Source organism: Canis lupus, chromosome X, assembly GCF_048164855.1.
Source record: "Canis lupus baileyi chromosome X, mCanLup2.hap1, whole genome shotgun sequence".
Lineage (NCBI taxonomy): Eukaryota > Metazoa > Chordata > Mammalia > Carnivora > Canidae > Canis > Canis lupus.
The window spans coordinates 9,269,180-9,292,622 of record NC_132876.1 but is presented as its reverse complement, the minus strand read 5'-3'; the positions used below and the strand labels follow the sequence as shown (position 1 = coordinate 9,292,622).

Sequence of the window (23,443 nt, the reverse complement as noted above, 5' to 3'; positions counted from 1 at the left end):
CCAGTTCTGAAGAGGGCTCAGTGTGAGGACATGGTTATTTTTAGACCTCTCTATACACTAAATCTGTTAACTTGAGGTAACACTGAGTATCTCGTATGGTCTGAAAATTAGCCTCAAGTTAATCACAAAAAGGAATTCTTTTTTTTTTTTTTTTTTTTTTATTTATTCATGATAGTCACAGAGAGAGAGAGAGAGAGAGAGAGGCAGAGACACAGGCAGAGGGAGAAGCAGGCTCCATGCACCGGGAGCCCGACGTGGGATTCGATCCCGGGTCTCCAGGATCGCGCCCTGGGCCAAAGGCAGGCGCCAAACCGCTGCGCCACCCAGGGATCCCCACAAAAAGGAATTCTAAAACACCTTGACCAGTGACAGTAGCATCAGAATAAGCCCATGGTGATAACTGTGACGCCCACACATACCTGCATGTATTCACTCTGGTCCACCTATTAATTCTAGTAGCTTCAACACAAGGAAATGGAAAGACGTTCCATGCTCATGGATTGGAAGAAAAAAATGTTGTTAAAATGTCTATACTACCCAAAGCAATCTACACATTCAATGCAATCTCTATCAAAATACCAACAGCATTTTTCACAGAACTAGAATAAACAGCCCTAAAATTTGTATGGAACCACAAAAGACCCTGAATAGCCAAAGCAATCGTTTTTTAAAGCTTTATTTATTCGACAGAGAGCAAGAGCACAAGTGGGAGGGGCAGAGGGAAAAGAGAGAGAGAATCTCAAGCAGACTGTCCGCTGAGTGCAAAGCCCAATACAGGGCTTGATTCCACAACCCTGAGATCAAAACCTGAGCTGAAACCAAGAGTTGGATGCTGAGTCAACTGTGTCACCCAAGTGCCTCTCCCCCGCCCCCCCCCCCCCCGCCAAAGCAATCTTAAAAAAGAAAAGCAAAGCTGGAAGCGTCACAATTCTGGACTTCAATTTATATTACAAAGCTGTAGTAATCAAAACATGGTACTGGCACAAAAATAGACACATAGACTAATGGAACAGAATAGAAAATCCAGAACTAAACCTGCAATTATATGGTCAATTAATCTTCACCAAAGCAGGAAAAAATATACAATGGGAAAAGGACAGTCTCTTCAAAAAACAGTGCTGGGAAAACTGGACAGCCACATGCAAAAGAATAAAACTGGACCACTTTCTTCTACTGTACACAAAAATAAATTCAAAATGGACTAAAGACCTACATGTGAGACCTAAAACCATAAAAACCCTAGAAGAGAACAAGGGCAGTAACTTCTCTGACATTGGCGGTAGCAACTTTTTTCTAGATATGTCTCCTGAGGCAAGGGAAACAGAAGCAAAAATAAACTATTGGGACTTCATCAAAATAAAAAGCTTCTGCACAGTGAAGGAAATGATCAAAAAAACTAAAAGGCAACCTACAGAATGGGAGGTGATATTTGTAAATGACATTCTGATAAAGGGATAGTATCTAAAATATATAAAGACATCATAAAACTCAATAAGCAAAAACCAAATAATCCAATTTAAAAAATGGGCAGGGGGCGCCTGGGTGGCTCAGTCAGTTAAGTGTCTGCCTTTGGCTTAGGTCAAGATCCCAGGGTCTTGGGATAAGACCCCACCTCAGGCTCCCTCCCTGCTCAGCTGAGAGCCTGCTTCTCCCTCTCCTCCCCATTTGTGCTCTCTGTCACTATTTCTCTCTCAAAAAAATAAATAAATATTTTTAAAAAAACATTAAAAAATGGGCAGCAGACATAAATCGACATTTCTCCAGAGAAGACATCCTGATAGCAGACAGACACATGAAAAGATGCTCATCATCACAGAAATGCAAATCAAAACTACAATGAGCTATCACCTTACACCTGTCAGAATGGCTAAAATCAATAACACAAGAAACAACAGGTGTTGGCACGGATATGGAGAAAAAGGAACACTCCTGTACTGTTGGTGGGAATGCAAACTGGTGCAGCCACTCTGGAAAACAGTATGAAGGGACCTCAAAAATAGAACTACCCTATGATCCAGCAACTGCATTACTGGGCATTTACCCAAAGGATACAAGAACACTAATTCAAAGGGATACATGCGCCCCTGTGTTTATAGCAGCATTATTTAGCCAAGATATGGAAGCAGCCCAAGTGTCCCTCAATTGATGAATGGATAAAGAAGATGTGGTACACACACACACACACTATTATTCCGCCCTAAAAAAAAGAATGAAATCTTGCCATTTGCAATGACAGGGATGGAGCTAGAGAGTACAATGCTGAGCAAAGTTTAAGTCAGTCAGAGAAAGACAAATAGCACATGATTTCACTCATATGTAGAGTTTAAGAAACAAAACAAAGGAGCAAAGGGAAAAGAGAGAGGCGACCAAACCAAGAAACAGACACTTAACTATAGAGAACAAATTGATGGTTACCAGAGGGGAGGGGGCTGGAGGATGGGAGCGCACTTATCATGATGAACACTGGGTGATGTATGGAATTGTTGAATCACTATATTGTGCACCTGAAACTAATATAATACTGCATGTATTATATACAAACTTTAAAAAATACAAACTTTAAAAAATTATTTAAAAAATTCCAGTCACTTTACAGTGACATTCACAGTCCTTTACCAGATCAAATAATGAGATGTCTTTTCAGTGTTTTTTCTGAGTTGATCATGAGTTCAATTTGGTTGTGTGTAGTATTTTGTTTTAGATCTAATTCCACTCCTAAATAACTGCTGAGTTGAACACAGAGAAGCCCCCCTACAGAGGATCAAGGAGGCTAAGCAACACCTGTTAGCAGAAAGAATCAGGAGTCAACATGGAAGCCCACACAGCTACACAACCATCCCCATTCCACACTAAAGACGAAGAATAATCAAACAAGTGGACCAGGAGCAAAAGTGAACAAGTGAGGGGCATTCAAAACCACATAAAGTATGTTACTGTTGATTTTGTTTTAATTCAAGCCCTCAACAGCTTTCAGTGGTGTCATACAATGTGCTGATTTGTATATGGATCCTTATCTCCATAACTATAATAACTTCATAAAACACTATACTTACTATTCTGATTTCTTATACGTTTCAATTATTTCAAAAGTCGGGACTTTCATATTTCTTACAAAGAGTTATGCTCAAGGGGAGAGACAACATTCTGGAAGAAAGAAGGCTTTCAATATGTTTGTAGAGCTGCCTTCAAGTACCACACCTGACACTGGATGGCAGTGAGCATTTATAACAGGAATGTCCCCTCTGGGGACAACGAAGCTTTAAGCCTATAACTGAGACTGTGTTTTCCTCTAAAGGATACCAGGTGAGAGGTAATGGTAAATGCCTTCTGGGCGCCAGACTCACCTTTCTTCTTGGAAAATAGCTCCTCACCAAGGGCCTCTGCTGTGGGGCTCTGGGCACCCCATACCCCTGGGCCAGCCAGCTTCCCTCTTGTGGAAATCCAGAATAAGGATCTCAGACTGAGTCCAGCCTATGATGGGCACTGCAGGGAGAAGCAGAGGGAAACAGGCTCAGGTGGCCCTTTCCTGCCTCTGGGATGCCCATGTAGGAAAGCCTGACTCCAGGGAGAGACTAAGGATGTAAAACTCGCAGAGAAAAGTAGAGGCAAGGAATCTGGGGGCCTCAGAGAATGATCTGCAGCACAAAGAGCCAATCAGCTATACAGAGAGGATGCAGAAAAGCCATGACAAGAGCCACAAGAACCACTACCGTGGTTCCTTTCAGTTCCTGATTTCAGCCTGTCATGGGGCCCAGCTGGACATTCTGCCCATGGCTTCTGCAATAGCTCCCCATTCCCTTCCAATAAATTCTCCCTTCATTTTGAGCCACTTTGAAGGGGATTCTAATCCTGGCCCCACCATTCCCTGGAAGGCACATAGGGAGACCAGGTAGGATGTGAGACCTAAATGAGGCAGGAGCTATGGGGAGGAGAGAGGGAAATCTGGCCTGGTCAGGCCTGAACAGTGGGGGCAGAATGAAGGTGGTTGCAGGTTCCCTAAGGAAACACCTTAAGGAAAAACCTATCCAGTGAGAGCAGGTCACCTGGGTCTGCAGCACCACCTCCCAGTGCAGGGACCTCTGCTTTCAATCTTTTGGGCCAGGACCCCCCCAAGGAAAGGTCATGGCCACATCCTCAAAGGTTGCTGATGCCTAGGAAGGCAAAGGGAGGCAGGGATTAGAGTCTGTCACTCTGTCCCTGGAAAAGATCCAGGGGTACCCAAGGTCCTAATCACTATGCACCTCCTGAGGGCCTCGCTCTGCGCTGGGCTCAAGGGGGAGGTGGACGCTGCCCTTGCACAGAATGCAGTTGCGTCAGAGTAAAAAGTCTGCTGTAGGGGAAGCCAGTGGAGAATGACACAAGACAATAACACGCCTCTGTGTCCTGAGAGGAGCACATAGTAAGCACTTGAGGACGTCAACGGAGGAAATCACGACGGCAATCATCACACCAGTAATGGCAACAGCAGCAGCTGCTGAGTCTCCCTGGTCCTCACTGTGTGCTTGGCTCAGAGCTGAGGCCCTGACAAACCATGTTACGGTGATGAAATGTCTCCAGCAGTAGAGCCAACTCCTAGGCTTGAATTGAGCTTCTTGAATCTGACACTTGCCTGCTGTGTGATCTTGGGGAAGTCACTTCATTTCTCTGAGCAGTGAATTCTGCACCAGTAAGACTAATCATGCCCAGGCTGTTGTCAGAAGGCAAGAGGAGATGTTCATAAGGCAGACACTGGGATGCCCGGCCCATGTCTGTGCTCGGTATGTTTTTGCTGCTTATATTAATCTTCCCACAACCCAGGTCAACACTATCATCTCCATGTCACAGTCAGTGTGCTGAGGCTCAGGGAGATCTAGCAAGTCAACCAGAGTCATGTATCTTATAAGAGGAGATCTGAACTCAGGTCCCTCTGGCTCAGGGGTTATGTGTATAACCCCCAAACCTGCCTGTCACTACAGTGAGGGTGAGATGAACATGCTGCAAATGATCACACAATTTTGTCTGCTGGGACATGTCTCAGCAGATGTAGGGGGCTCTCAGCAACCACATCGGCCCTCTCAGTGAGCCTCCTGGAACAATCCATATTCCTGCCTTTGCCCATGCAGTCCCGTCTCCCCAAAATGCTCCCAGTGCCTTCCTCATTCCTAAGCCCAAAACCATTCTGCAAAGGTGACTTCAGATGCCATCCCTAGGCCTCCCCAGACCACTATGGGTACTGTCATGGTTGGGAGTGGAGGCTTTGGTGGTTGGCATAATGAGTTTCAGTTGCAGCTATTTGAGAGCTGTGTGACCTTGGGCTGGTAACTTGACTTCTCTGAGCCTCAAGTGTCTCTTCTGTGAAGTAGGGATAAGAACAGAATTGAACTCTAAACAGGAGAGAGTTAAATGAGGTGGTACAAAATAGCTTCCCCTCAGTGCATATCAAGAGCTCAATGAAGGCCAGCACTTACGGTTGTTTTGTTACTACTATTTTTCCTTTTTTTAAAAAAAAAAAAAAGATTTTATTTACTTATTCATGAGAGACACAGAGAGAGAGAGAGGCAGAGACACAGGCAGAGGGAGAGAAGCAGGCTCCGCGCAGGGAGCCCAATGTGGGACTCGATCCCAGGTATCCAGGATCACACCCCGGGGCAAAGACAGGCGCTAAACCGCTGAGCCACCCAGGGATCCCCCCGACTACTAGTTTTCCTATTGACTCCATCAGCAACCCGGAAAGGCTCAACCTAGCCTGCATTTTTGCTTTTGTAACTGTGCCAAATTCCCTGCACAAAAATGCCAAAATGAAAGCAGGCTGGGACAGGGGCCATTTTAGCTCGAACTGCCAGGAAAGGCCTCATCAAAGAGGTGACATTTGAGTAGAGCCTGGAAGGATGTGAAAGGGCTGCTAAGGAGTCATCTGGCAACAGTGTCCCCATCAGAAGCAACTCCAAAGGCCAAAGCTGGAAGGAAGTAGGAAAGAGTATGGCATATTCAGGTTGGCCTGGCAGGATGGCTGTGAGCAAGGGAAGAATAGAAGGGGACAAGGCTGGAGATGGTCTCCAATGATGGGACTTTCCAAGGCATGGTAGGGAGTCTGTGAAGGGTAGCATCGTGTACTCATTTACTGAGCACCTGTTACAAACCAGCACTGCTCTCGGCCTGAGGATAGAGCACAAAGAGAAGCTTATACTCCCGAGTTGGAGAGAGATCATCCACAAGGAACTAAACAAATGATCAAGAGAATCCTAAAGACAACCAATTAAGAGTAAGGACACAAGAGACTGGAGGGCAACTTTCCATGGAGCAACCAAGGAAGGCATCTCAGAGGAGGAGACATTGGGGCAAGCCTGCAATGAAGTGAGGGATTGGATCGATCCATGTCACAACAAAGGAAAAAATTAGGCAAGTCCTGACAGTCATCAGGTCTGTGATAAGAGCAGAGTGGCTCCTAGAGAAGTGACTGGCCCTGGTGCATGTTTGCATCCAAAGGGACACCTGGGTTCAAATTCCAGCACTGCCCCACACCAGCTGCATGACCTTACAGAAGGAATCAACTGCTCTGTGCCTCAATGTACTGATCTGTCAAATGGGCACACCAATGGTACCCATCCCATAGGACTGTTGTTGCTATCAGTTTAGTGTAACATGTCAAGTGCGGAGTATCAGCTTTTCTGTCTACAGGATTAACACCTTGGTGCAATGAGGTGATGAGCCTTTGAAAATGTGGGCGGCTTTCCTGCTTACTAAGCATTTAAGAGGATGTGATATTTGAAACTTGTGATTTTAATCAAATGTTTGGAGATATAGTAACTTTTCAAACCATTGGTAAGAACGTGTGTGAATTTAAGTAGTTAAACGTGTAAATCTAAATTTACATTGTGGGTTTTTATTTAGAGAAATGTCTAAAGAAGCAATCATTCCCTAAATAAATATATCTATAAATTTGTGCGCGGGGGCAGGGGGCAGGGGGCGTCTAAGCAGGCTGGTGAGATACTAGGTCTTTCAGCAATGCAGCCTGTGCGCCACACGGTCCCCTGCCGGAGAACCTGCTCATGGAAATGTCCATTAGAGCACTGGCCCAACACTCCTGCTGGAGGGCTTGAGGGAGCTCGAAGAGGTGCCGCACCCCTGTCCCGGTCTGGCCTAGGCTGTTCCACTGGCCTAGCTGACTCTTCCTGTGCTCACAGGAATGAGACACAAGGTCCTGCTGAGCCCACGGGGCAGTTGATACATACCACCCTACAGCGCGGTCTCTATTCCTGCCTGGCTCTTTACCCTCAGCTCCTTATCCCTGGCCTCCCCTCCCTCAGATAACGGCCAGAACGCAATGGGACCGAAGGCCCTCTCCCCTCTGGAGGAAGCCTCAGGGATGCCCACACCCTGTGCCTCCCCTCCAGCAGTTCCATCTCTCACCTCGGGCCCATTGCAAATACCAACGACCTTATGGTTCCCTCTCCTATATCCACTCCCCAGGCCATGTACTGGTCCAGATCTAAAACTCCCTTGGACATCCCCAGTGTAGACCCCCCCTGGAACTTCAGACTTGCTTGTCCACTTGTCCATCTCTTTATCTTTCTCCCCGCCCTCACTTTTCTGGAACATCTCAGAATCACCAAGTTCAAAATGCAACCTCTGATCTCTCCCTCCCCCAACCTGCTCCCTCCACCCAACTTCTTCATCTCCACTCTCCCAGATGTTTGTCTCCCAAACAAACAAAAAACTTGGGGTGGTCTTTCACTCCCGACTTTTCTTCACAGGATGCAGAAACCCCTAAGCTCTCTATGTGTCCTCAGGGTACTTTGCCCTCGTCTACTGTCATCACTGGCCTGGACCCCATTCTAATGCTCCTGGACTCTACTGCAGCAGTCTCCCCATTTGTCTCCCTGCCTCCACCTTCATTTCCACTGTCCCACTCCCCCAATCTCCCCTGAGCAACTTTCGGGGAAACTCAAAATCCTAACGCAGATCATGTCCCTCTTGTGTTCACCACTGTCCATGGCTGGTAGCGCCCCTAGAAAAAAAGGTCCACCTGTCCAGGTGCCTTTCCGGGTGTGACCCGCCCCTCACGCTCCAGTCCCTGCAGACAGGGCGCGGATGCCTGACTTCCCTCGGGGTTTCCCAAGTGCTCCCGACCCAGTCGCACATTCCGAGCCTTTGCACATGCCTGTCCTCCTTGCCGGCAACGCCCCCACTCCTTCTCCCACTGGCTGTCAGAAATGGGGACCCCCCCTCAGGGCACCCCTCTGTGTTGGGACACAGCCGCCCGGGCTTCCGTGACCTCAGCAAGCTCCCTCATTCGGAGCTTCAGGGTCGGTAGGTGGCGTCGGGCGGGTGACCACCGGGGAGTGACAGCACCCACCTGCGCGGGGTCCCACAGCGCAGCCGCCTCCCCCGGATGGGGAGCCTCCCACACGGGTGGGGACCGGAACTCCGTGGCCAACGGCCCAGGCCCCGCGGCGGGTGACACCAGGCAGCGACACTACCGAGCCTCAGACCCGGCTCTGTGCAGTGGGGACAACACTTTCCCTCCAGTCACGTCGAGAGCGACACAGCGCTGCGGAGCCGGGAACAGTTAAAATATCCGCCTCACGGGCAATGCCGGAAGTCCCGCCCCGACGGGCGCGTCGTGCGCGGAAGCGTCCATCTCCAGCTTCTCCATTGGCCAGCGACGCCGAAGCTCGTGGAGGAGAGCCTTCTGGGTGATGTAGTTCCCCAGAGCCCGGCGGAGGCCAAGGGTCAGGGAGCTAATAACCAGGAACACGTTCAATGCAGTATTCTCGGGGACAAGAGAAAAGACTTTACACACGACCACGGTTGCGAAGATGGAAGAGACATGCCAAGGGGTCCTGAAGCAGGTAGACAAGGGTGGCGCTTCCCCTGGTTCCCTCAGGGGAAAAAAAAAAATCTCCCCGCCTGTATAGTTAGAAATTGTGTCCCAAACTAGGTAGTAACACCGTTTTACCCAGATGTGTCTTACTCCAGATCCTGATATATATCTGATTCATTTTACACATATGGGACCTCGCTGGGGAAAAAAAAATAAAAGTGACTTACCAAGAGCCATTTCCTGGGGGGATAGTGGCTGCAGTGGTCACAGCACGTGTGGAAAAGGGGCCATAAGACCCCTGCTTAAAAGTTTGGGACACCATGATTTCATCTTCTTGCTGGAAAGTGGTTATAATTTCACCTGAAATCTCAGTAGCAAGGTCTGCATAGGGAGTTGAGATGATCTCAACTCATGTACTTATGAAATATGTACTTATTTATGAAATATGTACTTAATTAAATATGAAATATGTACTTAATTAAAGCTACCAATAATGCTAAGAAAGTGGCAGAAATGGATCTGGATAAACATATCTGACACATATGAAAAAGCTACGAGCTCATTTAGTTTGACCAGGGAACACAGAAGTCTGAGAAGCTGAGGACATGGTTACACTGGAAACTTGGCTATTCTGAGGCTTTGACTTTCTAAAGTATGATATATTTCTTAAGGTTTTTAAAATTTATTTTAGAGAGACAGAGAAAGCAGCGGAGGGAAGGGGCAGAGAGAGAGGGAGAGAGAAATTCAACCAGACTCCATTCTGAGCAAGGAGCCCAAGGCGGGGCTCGATCTCACAACCCTTGAGATCACCACCTGAGCTGAAGCCAAGACCCTAAAGTATGATATTTTATTTTTAAATATTTTATTTATTTATTCATGAGAAAGAGAGGGGGAGAGAGGCAGAGGGAGAAACAGGCTCCATGCAGGGAGCCCGACATGGGACTTGATCCTGGATCTCCAGGATCACGGCCTGGGCTGAAGGTGGCGCTAAACCGCTGAGCCACCGCGCTAAACCCCTGAGCTACCCGGGCTGCCCTAAAGTATGATGTTTTATTTTTTTTTTTATTTATTTATTTTTTTTTTAATTTTTATTTATTTATGATAGTCACAGAGAGAGAGAGAGAGAGAGGCAGAGACACAGGCAGAGGGAGAAGCAGGCTCCATGCACCGGGAGCCCGACGTGGGATTCAATCCCGGGTCTCCAGGATCGCGCCCTGGGCCAAAGGCAGGCGCCAAACCGCTGCGCCACCCAGGGATCCCAAGTATGATGTTTTAAATCATTCTTGAGAACACTGAGCAATACCAACTTGAAGAGAGAGGCAAAGTGGGAATTCAGGGAGTTTTCAGAATGGTAACAACCAAGAACTCATACAATTACTCGTAAGTAACCCATTGTTTTGATAACTTCCCTTCTCCAAAGATCCCTAAATTTTGTCTCACTTTCAAGCTTAACCAGGCACTGAGATGCAGCTCATTGCTGGCTGCCCTCAAGAGAAATATTTCCTGTTAATCCTCCACTCCCATCCCCGCCAAATCATACTGGCCACTGATCCCACAGCTTCCCATTCCTTGCAAAGCTCCTGCTACCCCTCCTTACCCTTCCCTATTAAAAAAAAAAAAAGGCTTTTTTCCGTTCAAGTTTAAGATGCCTTTGGATATTGTGGTTAGAGCGTTTTCCCTATTGCAATAGTCTCTTCAAATAAATTATTTCTTTACCTAACTCTGCCTTTATTATTTGAGTTTTGTAGTGCTATAACTCAACACAAGATTGGACCTCACTTACAGAGCCCTGTCATATTTACCTGCCCAGGTATCTAGTGGCACCTTGCAAATTCTTTGAACTCCTCTCTTGTTCGTGAATTCGGAATCCTTTGGTAAATTCGGTTCTCAAACCAGTGCTCTGGGCATCATGTCTATGCACAGTAAGGAGTTACTTTGATTGGGCAAAGAATGTTTCCTTTGGCATTTTGAGTGGAGTCTCATTCCCTGACTCTTGAGAAGAAGCCTTCCCTACTCTTCTGTGTGAGGATGCCCTCATTTTCCCTTGGGAACTGGGGGAGAGAATTTCGTTGACCCTTTGGGAATGATCAAGCAGGAGTCTTTCCTGCTTTAAGGTCTTATCTCTGATTTAAATGACTAATGCCATGGGTAACTGTCACTCTACTTTCCCTGCTGACTATATGCTCCACCATTATGGCATTAATTCAGTTCAATATCTTCAAAAATGGCTAATTTTTACTATAGACAATTTAGAATTTCAATGGCTTCTTTGGGAAACACAGGATCTCCCTATACTGGCTCATCAATTACCTATCCCTTCCTATCACCTGCCCCCCCCATCTTCCTTCCTCCTTTTCATGACCTTCAATCTTCCCTTCAGCTCCCTTGAATCCTTTGATCTGTCTGTCCCCCTTTAATACTCCTACCTCCTCTATCCGTCTATTCACTTCTACCCAATTTTTTTCCATCCCCATTGGGCTCTTCAACATCTTATAGTCACGTAAGCTCTAGAACCCTCTCTCCCTCTTGGAGCTCTTGAGGGGCTCAGGGACCCCAAAAGCAAACACCTAATGCTGAAAAAGCTCATCTGAAACAGGCTGGATGTTTTATCAACTCAGATGAACTTTAGACACCACTACGGTCACTTGGTATCTCTTCAGTCCCTTGCCCAAGATTTAATCCACAGCCTCCATAAGATTACACATCAGGGCAAAGAAAATTTGAAGGGTCTCCTCCAACTAATATTGTTGGAAACACTTGAGCTCTCATTTTGAGTAAATAACCTCCACTTGCCCCATCTACCAGAAATACAGTCCTGACTTTTTTGTGTCTGGCTGCGTTTGTGTCTGGCTGTATATGTATATATGTATGTATGCTTTTTTCCTACCCGCAAATAGTATTAACATAATTGGATTATAAAATGCCTTAAATGGGATGCCTGGGTGGCTCAGCGATTGAATGTCTGTCTTCGGCTCAGGGCATGATCCTGGGGTCCTGGGATCAAGTCCCGCATTGGGTTCTCCATGGGGAGCCTGCTTCTTCCTCTGCCTGTGTCTTTGCCTCTCTGTGTTTCTCATAAATAAATATATAAAATCTTTAAAATAAAATAAAATGCCTTGAATAATTCTATTTTAATTGGCTTAGAGATAAATAAGCATTTCTCTAAATTAAATAGCCCTTAAAAACCTCAGGCAGCCCGGGTGGCTCAGCGGTTTAGCACCGCCTTCAGCCAATGAGTGATCCTGGAGACCTGGGATCAAGCCCCATATCAGGCTCCCTGCCTGGAGCCTGCTTCTCCCTCTGCCTCTCTCTCTGTGTCTCTCATGAATAAATAAAGTCTTTAAAATAAATAGTCCTAAAAATCTCAAAAGTTGAGGAATTTTAACATCTAAGATTTTTTAAAGATTTTATTTATTTATTCATGAGAGACACGAGGGAGAGAGAGAGAAGCAGGCTTCATGCAGGTAGCCTGACGTGGGACTCAATTCTGGGTCTCCAGGGTCATTCCCTGGGCTGAAGGTGGCGCTAAACCGCTGAGCCACCCGGGCTGCCCAATATCTAGGATTTTTAAAACTAGTCTTACAGAAACTAATCCAAATATATTTTTTAAGTTTTTTGTTTACATTCCAGTTAGTTAACATACAGTAATATTAGTTTTAGGTGTACAATATAGTGATTCAACACTTCCATAGAATACCAGGTGCTCTAGAGAGAGAGAGCACACATGGGCACTTAGGGTAGGGGCGTGAGGAAGGGACAGAGAGAGATACAGAATCCTAAACAGACTCCACCACTAGTCCTGAGTCCTGAGCTCCCCGCAGGGCTCCATCTCACCACCCTGAGATCATGACCTGAGCTGAAATCAAGAGTTGGATGATTAACTGACTGAGCCAGCCAGGCACCCCTAACCCACATATTTTTAAAACTCAAGTTCATACAAATAAATCTTGACCAACATGACTAGTTTAATATTATTGGTTTAATAAAATCAAGTATGTCTTCTGAGTTATCAAGTTTAGATAAAATATTTTATTCGGAATATTCTTCCTCAACTTATACAGGTTTACTGATTGAAAAGACTATTACATCTATTAAATATTTAAGATTATAAAAAATGGAAATTTGTGTTTAACCAAGTTAAATCATTATCCCGACAATCTTTAGTTTAACGCTGATTATGTTTTGTAATATGTCAACTTGAAAACAGTTTTCAAAATCTTCTGGTAAATTAAAACCTTAGACTTAAGCTAAATTAATTGATGAATATTTATTAAATGACTAGATCATTCTTAGGATAAATATTGAAATATTAATAACTAATCATACTTTTAAAGTGATATGTGTTTGGGTCTATTAATGCATGTATTCATTTTGCCTCACTGAAAAGTTGTACTATAAGAAATAGTTATAGCTATAAAAATTGTAAGATATATAATCTCTGGTGATCTGCTACAAAATACTGGTGTATGACAGACGGTTTACAATTATCCACCTCCCAGTTTTCTCTAAAATAAAAGTCACTGTGCTTGAATGTTGTAATCAATATATGTGAGTGAAATTCTACTAGTAGCAATAATGGCATACAGGAACAACTTTGTATGCAAAGTAAAAAAGATATGGTTTTATTAAGGGAAAACATAGTTACGTCCTAAAGTAAAAGACTAGTTGTTCCAGAATTAAAAAGAAGAAAATGTAGGATAAAATTTAAGTGGATATAAACAGTGATAAAGCGAGATTTTATTTGCTGTGGTCAAAGCTGGCAAAAGGTTAATAGGCTTATTTTTAAGTTTTTAAAAGGGAAACTATCAAATATACTAATGCAAAACTAGAATTAAGTTTTACTCCCTGTTAAATAACAAAAGTTTCTTGGATTGTAGATCTGCTCATAATAAGAAATCACAAAATTTTTTGACTTCTAAGTAATTTGCCTAAAAGGCAAAAATACTCTTATCTTATCAGAATAATTTCATATGCTTTTTGTATTGATTTAATCATATCTGTGTTTATTTAAGAAACCAAAGTCTTCTCACTTTTAAAAGTTTGAATTCCTTGGGGTACATAGGTGGCTCAGTTGGTTAAGCATCTGCCTTCAGCTCAGGTTATATCTCAGGGTCCTGGGATAGAGACCAGTGCCTGCCTGGCTTCCTGCTCAGTGGAGAGCCTGCTTCTCCCTCTCTCTCTGCCCCTGCCCCCAGCTCATGTACTCTCTCTCAAATAAATAAAATATTTTTTAAAAGTTTGAATTTCTTTACAAACTCCCATAATTTTCATGCTTTGTTCTGGGAAATAACCAAGACTGTGGACAATCTTACTGAAACCATGAATATGATCACCACAGAACTACATCAATTTCAACAAGCGGCCTTCTAAAGTCATCTGGCCCTGGACATGATTCTGGCTTCCCAAAGGGGCACTTTCACAGTGGTCAGTGGTCAGAAGTGGCTGCTATGCATATGTTCTTCGAAACATCTCTGATGTCTGTGCTATCACCAAAAATATTCAAAACACAAACCATAAAACCTATTAGATCACCACTGCTATTCTCACTTTACCATCTAAAGACACTTTGGGTCCAGTGTCCTAGAAGCCTCTCAACAGTCTTCTTTCCAACCTCAGATTTTGGTTTTACTCCCATATTCAACCTTGATTACTCATTCTTTTCATTATATTCCCAGGCATAGCCCTCAGCAGTGCCTTGTCTCTAAGACCTTCCAATAGCTGTCAGTTGACAAAATGCTCAACATATAATATAGCTAATACTTCAAAGCCAACAAGAATGTGAGGTCCAGCACACCCCTGAGAAGTATTATGACCAACTTGGACCTCACAGCAATTCTAATTTTATCCATGGTAGTATGTAAGGACAGTCTTTGCCTATTTATCTATCTATCTATCTATCTATCTATCTATTGTTCAATTATCCAACATATATTACATCATTAGTCTCAGAATCAGAGTTCAAAAATTCATCAGTTGCATGCAACACACAGTGCTTATTACATCATGTGCCTTCTTTAAAGCCCATCACCCAATTGCCCCATCCCCCACCCACATTAAGCTCTCATTCTTCACAGATAACATGATACTTTATTTTTTAAGCTATTTTACTTATTTGTTTGAGAGAAAGCACGAGCTGGGTAAGAGGCAGAGGAAGAAACAGGCTCCCTGCTGAGCAGCGAGCCCAACTCAGGGCTCCATCCCAGGACCCTGAGATCATGACCTGAACCAAAATCAACAGTCAGTCACATAACCAACTGAGCCACCCAGGCACCATTATTTTATTTGGGGGGTGTGGGGGGGACTTGAGCAGGGGGAGGGAGAGACGGGGAGAATCTCAAGCAGGCATACGTAATCTCAAGCAGATGCGGAGCTTGATCTTACAACCCTGGATCATGGCCTGAACCAAAATCAAGAGTCAGTCTCCTAACCGACTGAGCCACCTGGGAACCCCCAGTCTTTGCCTACCTTAAACAACAACAGGGCCTAAGTGCTCACAGTAATCTATAACATACACTCTGAGTTGGCTTAACCAAACTTTAGTCAGGTTTTCCTCCTCATGCGCCTCTGAACTTTGGCTCACCCCCCGGCTTAAGCAAGAACCAAGATGCAGAAATCCCCCATTCAACAGCTCATTCTGAGAATCAACTAGAGAGAGAAATCTTTCCTGTTCCCATCACACTATCAGCTCACTTCCCCCATTTGTCCCCACACACAAAGTTCCTGCTATCCCTGCCTACCCTTTCCTATAAAATAAACACCTTTTTCTGTTCAGTTTTGAGATGCTTGCAGACCTTGTGGTCAGAGCAATCTTTCTATTGCAGTGGTGGTTTCGAATAAAGCTCCTAACATAAATCAGGATTTGTTTGTACTTGACAGGAAAAATGAACAGGAATTCTGTGGCTTAATGTTTATTCCTATTTAACAGATATTAATTGAACCCCTACTGTGTGTCAGGCACTGTTGTGGGTGCAAGGGACACATCAGAAACCAAAAGACATAGACCCCTGCCCTCATGGGGCTTCTGTTCTGGTCAAGGAACATGGAAGGGAAACAGCCAACCAAATAGTCCAATGATACTGTATAGAGAGAAAGTTCCAGGTGATGCGAAATAGGGAATTCCATGCCCCCAGGGGGCAGTAAGGGAGAGGCTTTATTAATCCAGAGCATTTAAGCAAAGACTTAAAAAAGTGAAGGAATGACTTTGCTTGTATCTTGGGGAATAAATTCTAGGCAGAAGAAACAAAGACAAAAGCCCTAAATTGGTATTGTCTGTGCCCTTCTGAAAAAGCAATGAGGCTGGTGCAAATGGAACCAGATGAGTGAGGAGGAGAGTAGAACGAGATGAGCTGCTGGACAGAGACAGCAGGCAGAAAAAGGGGGAAAGCAATATTAAATTTATTTTTCCATTTACATGATGAATTGGTTCACAGTACACAAACTGTAATGCGCTGTGGTAGTACAGAGGAGAGGCATTTGTCATAGTCTGAAGGCAAGGAGGTAGGGGAGGGGTGCTTTTAAGTAAAGACACCTGAGGTGAATTCTCAACCGCCAGAAGTAGGTAAACAAGTGAAAAGGTGGGAAAGTGTTTTCCAGACAAGGCAAGGGGGGAGAATTCGCAAAGGCTCTGAAACCCAAGAAAACTGGTTCTTCGGGAGTATATGTGTGGACTACGACTACAATGGAAGGTAGGATGGGGGCATTGGGAGGAAAGATAGCCAGGCAGACATAAAGGGGTAAGAACTTGAAGAGACACTTGGATACATGTTAATTTAATAGCTGTATAACTCTGCTTTGAAATAGCTTTATTAATGTTTTCTAGTTAAAAATATATACTCAAAAAAAAATAAAAAAATAATATATACTCAGTGCAAAATAATCTGGAAATGCAAGAAAAGCTATAAATAATGAAATTAGAAAGCACCAATCATGCCTCTCACAGAAATATGTAGTGTTAATATTTTGGTGCTTATTGTTCTGCCTTAAATGATTATAATGTATACAATATATACAATCAAATGGGCATTTATTCACAAATGAATATACTTTTTGGAGCAGAAATTGAACCGAACTCTACATGCTATATTGTGGTTTTCTTTTCAACACAGTATTTTGGGAAAATATTTCCAAGTCAACATATATCTGTCTTTTCTTTTTTTTAAGATTTTATTTATTTATTTATGAGAGAGAGAGAGAGGCAGAGACATAGGCAGAGAGAGAAGCAGGCTCTCCGCTGAGCAGGGAGCCCAATGCGGAACTCAATCCCAGGACCCCGGGATCACACCCTGAGCCAAAGGCACACGCTCAACCACTGAGCCACTCAGGCGTCCCTGTTATCTTTTCCAATGATCGCTACAGTGTTCAGATTCTTGCATAATCCCATACTGGAATCAAGTTTCATGAAGATAGGGACCGTGTGTGTCTTGTTCATTGTAGTGTCCCTTACATCTAGCAGCATGTAGAACATAAAAAAAAAAAAACTTAATAATGTGCTTAATTGTGGATTTTTAGGTGTCTTTACAATCTTTGTTATTATAAACGATGATACTGTGGAGAATATGTGCATAAATGCTTGCAAACTCTTTGGTAATGTCTTTAGATGCTAAAATTAACTTTTAGATTTAAAAGTTAAAATGCTAAGTCAAAATGTACGTTCTTAAGGCTTTTTATATCAATTGGCAGCTGCCCTTCAGAAGAGTTTTTATTGCCAATTCATAGTCTGAAAATAGATGAGAATGCCATTTTCCTCATGTGCTTGCCAACCCTATATAGGAACAGTAGTATTCATGTTTGCAAATATGATGTGACAAAGTAATCGCACCTTAATATATATATGTATATTTGATTACTAGTGAGATAAAAATATCTTTCTATATTTTATTGATGTTGATCACTGGTATTTCTTCTCTGGTGAATTTCTTGATTATGTCTGTTGCTGTTTCTCATTCTGTGTTTGTCTTTTCCTGATTTATAACTTTTTACTCGTAAAATGCTCTTGGCATTTTGTCTAGGTAGTGAATGTTGTAAGTTGCTTCTGTAATAACATTTATTTTACCCATTCCCAACTGTCTAGGATTCACATCATTGGGAATGGATTAATCCCCTTCTCCAGGAGTAGACTCTGATTGGTCTACACTGGAAAGGATAATTCCACCTTCTGGCCTTGGTGATTAATTCAGGCACTGGTGCCTAATTCAGGCCTTGGCCAATTGGTGATTAGTTCAGAGGTGGCCAGTAGTAGCACTCATATTGGTGGAATACTACACTAAGACAATTGAATAATTATACCCCACATTCCACAGGGATAGGCACTAGGCCAAGCTTAACTGGATCAGGTGATGGCAATACCCCCTGGCCAGAGTGATGGAGTTTAAGAGTAATCAGAAATAAACTTTAGACACGTTTTATGTTATGGGAAGTAGAACATCTCCTCTCCTTGCAATGAACAAAAAATTATATAGCCCAAGCTACAAGTCACAACTAACTTATGAGTATGAAGAAAGCTGACCTGAGGATGAAGTCAACACTAGAAAGAGTATTCAATCAAGAGAAACAATTAGATCCAGAGCTTTGTTATAACCATACCAGATGTCTACTCAGAGAAAATATAATTTTCTAGAAGTATTTTAAGGCAGCCTAAGAATATATGAAGGTAAAATAAAATTTTTTATTCTACTTATTCTTAGTTGATCTACTCTATAACTGTCCAAGGAATCCAACAACATATTAAATGGTAATTACAAGCATATGGATAAGTGAAATGAAAGGCAGCATTGTTATAAGGGACAGGAGGGAGGAATTGAGAACATTCTATTTATCACTATCCATGATGTGGATATAATGGTATTTGAAAGTTGACTTGGATCAGCTGTAGACTTATATTGTAAACTCTTGGGCAAAAAAAACCAATTTTTTTAAAAAGTATAATTTATATAGAAAGGAGAGAAAATGGAATCATATAAAATGTTCAGGTAAAACCAGAGAAGGCATAACAAGATGGGAAGGGGGGAAAAAGCAACAAAAACAAGTTGAACTAATGAAAATGACTACAAACATGGAAGGTATTTACTATAACAATGATCACTTTAAATGTAAATGATCTAAATACACCAATTAAAAGACAGATACTGACATAGTGGGTTAAATAAAAGACCCAGCTAGATGTTGTCTATTTTTTAAAAAAGTAACACCGAGAAAGTGTAATATACTTCAATGGAAGAGGAAAATTAAAATGAACTCGGGGAAACCTATCTGAACCACTAAAACAGATAAACTTGTTAAAAAGGATAGGCAGTTAACATTTTTTTAAAAGATTTTATCTACTCACTTGACAGAGAGAGGGAGAGAGGGAGAGCACGCACAACTAGGTGGAGCAGCAAGCAGAGGGAGAGGGAGAGGGAGAAGCAAACTCCCCGCTGAGCAGAAGCCCGATGCCAGACTCGATCCCAGACCCCAGGATCATGACCTGAGCCGAAGGCAGACAGACGCTTCACTGACTGAGCCACCCAGGTGCCCCCAGGCAGGTAACACTTAACCAAAGCAAGGGGAAAACAAGTTTATGAAAAGTAAAAGATCTCTATAAAATATTATCTTCAATCTGATACACAGATACTTTTAAAATGGGCCTTTTTGCAACATTCACTAAGGAAAAACTTCCCCAGTACCTAAGCCTCCCAAATTAAAAACCATCTGCTGCACAGCAACCACAGGTGGTATAGTAGAAAGATAAGAAGTACTTGAAAATGGTAAAACCAGTTTCTTAGCTTATGAAAGCAATTGAAGAACGTACGAATTTGGAAAATATACCTAAGAACCCGTTAAAAAGAACTGTTAAAAAAATATGACCTCCTGGTAAGAGATTATTTTGTTTTTATTTTTGTTTCTTATCATATGCTCATTTTAAAATCGAGATGACTAAAATTTATGGCATGGAGAGTTTCTCCTCATTTGTGTTTCAAGATTTTCTGCTTGTTCTGATTTGATGTTTCCCATTCACGCAACTAACTTTATTGTGATTTTTGCCCATTTTTATTGATGCGAATGTTTTTCGGTCTTATTTTTTTTGCTTTTTAGCATGCAATTTGAAGGATTTTAAAGTCAGATAAAGTCAAATTAATCAAGTCATCCAATAAATATTTACTGAATGTCTCCTTTGTGCCATATATTCTATTGGGCACTCACATCAGCAAGCAAAATAAAGAACAATTCCTGTTTCCATGGAACTACTCACATTGGAGAGTCAATACCTCACATATTACTCAACAGTCTTTCATATCATTTATAATTATCCTCTTGATACATATATTAGGTATTTAAAAATATTTTCTATACAGAAACTGAGTCCTAGAGAGGTCAAATGACTTGTGAACATCACATGGCTAATAAAAAGCTGGGCCAAGTTTATAACCCAATTTTGCCTTTGACTTTCAGGATAACTTCAGGAAATGGCATTGTTCTTGTTACAGGAATGATGATGCTATATTTGAGTGAAGAATGTTTCTGAAAGCAAACGGGAAAATGACCAAGCACAGCTACTGAGCCTCAGCCTGCGTGTTTAATCCTTTAGGATTTAATGAGCATTTGCTGATTTCTGATAACATCTCCTATACTTCCAGTACTTAGGATACATATAACCTCTTCTGATGCTGAAGTTTATATGAAAATCAAAATAGTTCAGGCATTTTGACCCAGTATTTGGGAAGGGGATTTGTTTACAAAGATCCTAGCATAAATAGTTGAATGTTCATAATGGATCCTAATTCATAGGAAAAAGCCCTTAGGGCCAAAATATATGAGAATAAAATAAAGCTATTTCATTTTCTTATCATAACAGGTCATGTTCTCATCAGAAAACATTTTTTCCTAATATATCCCTTTGGAACTATGCAAAATATGAGTATTTTAGAAGAATTCTATAACTTATTATTATAGACTTAAATGTATCTCTATTTTTCTATAATTTCCTTCTTTTGGAGGGAGAGTTAGATAATAGTATGTTGATTACACACTGTTATGGGCACCAAAAAAAAGTAAAAAGAAAAATGAACCAAACATTCCCAAAGCAGATTTTATTTTGTTCTTGATGCAATTTCTTCTTACGTTCTGTTTTGTTTTGGATGGTTTCCCTTGAATGATTTCTTTCACTCATGTGGACTTAACTTCTTATCTTACTTCAATAATTCCTATTTTGAGTTTTTTTCTGAACTCTGAGACCATATTTTTCAACTACTAACTGGATATCCCCACTTGGGTGACACAGTGGCAACTAAAACTCTGGTAGGACTGGAAGCAAATTAATTATCTTCTCCTGTACCCATGTCCCTCCTTGTATTAGCCTAAGCTGGTTAACATCTCCACTGACTATACTCCATCTCCCAAGAGCAATATAGAATCCATCCTCAGTTTCTTGCCCTCTCTAATCATCCACTGTCAACAGGTTTTGTCAATTCCATTCCCATAACTCAAGTGTGCCTGCTCTAATACATCCATGATGCTTTAGTTCATGTACTAATGAGTTCTTGGCCAAATGTTTGAAATATTAACCTATTGTGTTTATGATTAACCCAAATAAGTACAACAGTGCAGCTAGAAAGAGGCATGCAAGCAATTAATGATTCTGATAATTTATTATATAATATAATCTGAATAAAGAAGAATCTGAGGATATAAGAGGTGAGAGAGATCAAAAGGGTGGAGGTCCAATGTATTAGAGATGCTGCCAGGGGGGTCATAGAATGTTTTAGATGTGGTACTAAAAAGAGCAGGTTGGAAACTTCAAAGGTTGGAAAGTTATAAGGAATGGGAAGATAGAGGAGTTGTGGTTATTGGAAATGATAAAGTCTAGGATGTGGCCATGGGAGTGACAGACTATAAGGAAGTGAAAAGCAAGTTCACTGGAGGAGGGGAAAAGGAACTGAGAAGACAGAGGACTGGTAGGACCATCTGTGTTTATATTGATATTGCCCACAATTAGGGCAGGAGTAGAGTTAGAAAGAGCAACAGGGAGTCAGTGGTCTGTAAATGAGGGATTATGGGGTCCATGCTGTGAAAAGATGAGATATTTTGCTGGATTGTTGGGTAGATGTTGGTAGTGATCATTTCCAGAGTATCCAGTGAATGGGTTTCAGGAGTTGAGAGGTAGGAGAAATAGAAAAGATGCACTAAGGCTTTTAGAGTCCAGGGGAGAAAGGATAAATGACTCAGGACTCTTGGTTTGTTGTGGTAACTGGATCAACATGCATAAAAAACAAATGAATTCTATTTTTTTATTGTAAAAATACAAACATAAAATCTAACCTCAACAAGTTTTGAAGGATTAAAATTCTATACTGTGTATACTGTCTTGTTTACTATATGCTCATTGTTGTACAGCAGACTTCTAGAATGTTTTCATCTTGCATGAAACTCTATACTTCTTGAACATCAACTTCCATTTCACACTACTCCCAATCCTTGGCAACCACCATTCTTACTTTGTTTCTATTAGTTTTACTACTTTAATTACCTCATGCTACATGAGGTATTTGTCCTTCTGTGACTGGCTTATTTCACTTAGTATGATGTCCTCGAGTATCATCCATATTGTAGCATATGACAGGATTTCCTTCTTTTTAAAAGCTGAATAATATTCCAGTGTATGCATATATCACACTTTCTTTATCCATTCATCCACCAATAGACATTTAGATCTTTTCCATCTCTGTTCTATCGTGAAAAATGCTACAAGGAACATGGGAATGCAAATGTCTTTTTGATATCCTGATTTCAATTATTTTGGATGAATACCCAGATATGGGATTGCTGAATCATAGGGTACTTCTATTTTTAATTTGGGAATGTCCATATTGTTTTCCTGTTTCCCATAGTGGCTGCAACAACGTTTACTCCCACCAACCATACACAAGGGTTCCAGTTTTTCCACATTCTTGCCAACACTTTTTATTTTCTGTTTAAGATATGTATTTATATATTTATATGACTATATAGATCTCTATCTACTTATCTAACTAAGATGGTCATCCTTGCAGATGTGAGGTGATGCTTCATTGTGTTTTTTATTTATTCCCTCATATTGTGTTGAACATCTTTTTATACAACTTTTGGTCAGTTTTTAAAATTTTTCCAGCTTTATTGAGATATAATTGATATATAGCATTGTGTAAGTTTAAGGCATACATGGTATTGATTAGATACACATATATATTGCAAAATTATTACCGCTGTAGTCTTAGCACCTACATCATATTACATAATTACCATTTCTTTTTTGTGGTGAGAACTATTTATTTATTCATTCACTCATTTGTTCATACATACATACATACACACATAACTTTTTGGCCCTCTTCATCTATTTCTCTTATCCCACATGCCCTGTCTCTGGCAGCACCAACCTCTTCTCTGTACCTATGAGCCTGGTTTATTTGTTTAGATTCTACATGTAAGAGACATCAGATAGTATTTGTCTTTCTCTGTCTTATCTCACTTAGCATAATGCCCTTGAAATTCACCCATGTTGTAGGATCTAGTTCTTAGCAGCTTTCAAGTACATAATGCAATACTATTAACTGTAATCACCAGGGTGTACACTGGATTTCCAGAACTTGTTAATATTATACCTGAAGTTTATAGCCTATGACTGGC

General features: G+C 41.9%; 2 long non-coding RNA genes across 4 annotated transcripts in view; one reads left to right on the top strand and one right to left on the bottom strand.

Moving 5' to 3' along the window:
- The window catches only part of LOC140627506 (uncharacterized), a 145,254-nt gene extending 136,682 nt beyond the window's left edge, over positions 1 to 8,572 (bottom strand). For all 3 annotated transcript variants that reach the window (XR_012026214.1, XR_012026213.1, XR_012026215.1), the window contains exons 1-2: positions 8,336 to 8,572; positions 3,345 to 3,483 (exon numbers count right to left, since the gene is read on the bottom strand). This is a non-coding gene — a long non-coding RNA (uncharacterized lncRNA). The remainder of the gene's footprint in view (positions 1 to 3,344; positions 3,484 to 8,335) is intronic.
- A 127-nt stretch (positions 8,573 to 8,699) lies between these two features.
- The window catches only part of LOC140627561 (uncharacterized), a 52,734-nt gene continuing 37,990 nt past the window's right edge, over positions 8,700 to 23,443 (top strand). Inside the window, exon 1 of the long non-coding RNA XR_012026239.1 lies at positions 8,700 to 8,831. This is a non-coding gene — a long non-coding RNA (uncharacterized lncRNA). The remainder of the gene's footprint in view (positions 8,832 to 23,443) is intronic.